The following is a 2,178-nucleotide window of genomic DNA, read 5'->3' as shown; positions in this document are numbered from 1 at the left end:
CCACAAATTTGGAAAAATTCATGACAAATAAGTACTCAGACAAAGGTCTGCTCTCTAGAATTTATAAAGAACTAAAAAACACTAGGGCCCCAAAATTTAAAGACCAAATCCAGAAATGGGCATCCAAGATGAACACACACTTCTCAAAGGATGAAATTAGAGAAGTGAATAAATATATGAAGAAATGCTCCACATCACTAGCCATCTGCAAAATGCAAATTAAAACCACACTGCGATATCATCTCACCCCAAAAAGAATGGCTATCATAAAGAAATCACACAACAACAAATGTTGGAGAGGCTGTGAAGAAAAAGGAACTTTTCTCCACTGCTGGTGGGAATGTAGACTGGTACAACTGTTATGGAAATCAGTGTGGAGACTCCTTAGAAAAGTTGGAATGGAAATCCCCTTTAAACCAGCTATTCCTCTCCTGGGAATTTTCCTGGAGGATCTGGAAACATCATATCATAGGGATATATATGTGCCTATGTTTATAGCAGCACCATTTTTGATAGGCAAATCTTGGAAACAACCAAGATGTCCATCACCTGAGGAATGGTTGAAAAAGATGTGGTGTTTTTACACAATGGAGTATTACTCAGCTATACAGAATGATAAACTTGAAGCCTTTATATTGAAGTGGATGTCACTTGAACATATAAGTGAAATAAACCAGACACACATGTGTAAATATTGTATAGTTTCCCTAGTATAAGAACTCAAAAGAAGAAATACAAATAGAAAGGTATAATACAAGAAGGATCATTTTTTAAAGAAATGAGACAGGGGGCTCTGGTCACCACCCAGGTGGCTGATGTCTATCTAGACTTCATTGGACCAGGTGATATCAATTACAGTATATGGCTTATCTCTTGGGGAATCATGCAGACCTGATCATTCTTGTCTCTCTCTTTAGTCCTGGTCTTCAATGGATACACCTCCAGCCATAGTTATAATGTATTCTCATTTTCTGCACTGACTCCCACAAGGGCCTGGCCTTGTCTCATTGTCTATGATATTTCTGTCTAACTTAACTGTCTATAACACCCTGATCAGCAGAGAACAGGAAAATAATTAACAAATTGGAAAGCCATTGTCGATGTCTGCATGGTACTGACCACAAGATGGCCATTAAATGTACTGCCACCAACTTTGGGTCATCCGGAGGACCTGCAATATCAGCAGAAAACCAGACTTTGGGTGGTTAATCTCCCAGTGCTATGAGAGCATGGGAAGGAATTGATAGCTAGTGAATTACAAAAGCAGCCCTAATTAGCCCCAGGAGGCAATTGCATAAGAAGTACTGAGAACATTGCAGACTCATATTTGCTTCCTTCTCAGGATTTTATGAGAGCTTGGTAATGAATGTTCTTTAACAATAGGAGCTGAGAGACCTTAGTGCTAATAGTGCTCCGGAGGATAGAGCCTCCTTTATTTGCAATCCTGCAAAGATCAGTTGGATGCTATTGTTAAATCTTAAAATCCCCCATCCCTGCTTACACTGTGGTTTAAGTCAGAATGGAGAACAATAGAAAAGACTTTTTCCTAAGCACCCCCATCCTCATCCCCCACCCCATGCAGTAAAGAAAACTAAATAATCTAGCACTGATTTGCTTTGGAAAAACTTTAAAGGTCTGGACTTTTTTTTTTTTTTTGTATTTAGGACATGGTATACAGGGTGTACAGGGTCTCACTACGTAGACTGGACTCATAGTGATCCTCCTGTTTACAGCTTCTCAAGTGCTGAGATTACAGGTGCGCACCACCACACCCAGTCTCAGTCACTATCACAGTGCACCCTGGGGGTGAGGCCAGCAAGGCAGGCCAGGGGATTGAACTCCTGGCCCCTGCATTTTGCCTAAGCAGGCTCTTTAATCTGCTGAGCTATTTGGCTTGTCCTTGGACCATTTTTAAAAAGGGGTTTTGGACATATACTTCAAAAAATTCTGCTTGTTTGTGTTAACAGAGTACTATAGTCTTTCTAACACAGGTTAAGATATTATTTTTATACTCAAAGTTTATTTTGGCCATATGTATGTTTTTCCTGGGTACTGATGAAAAGGTGCTTACAGGATTAATTCCCTAGTGGGATTTTAAAGGATAACTCTGAATTTTTCTCTCTCTCTTTTCATCCTTTTCCTTTTTTGGAAAAAAAAATCAAAACAGAGAATCTGACC

This window comes from Octodon degus, unplaced genomic scaffold, assembly GCF_000260255.1.
Source record: "Octodon degus isolate 3935 unplaced genomic scaffold, OctDeg1.0 scaffold00071, whole genome shotgun sequence".
NCBI lineage: Eukaryota > Metazoa > Chordata > Mammalia > Rodentia > Octodontidae > Octodon > Octodon degus.
This window is presented reverse-complemented; position numbering follows the sequence as displayed.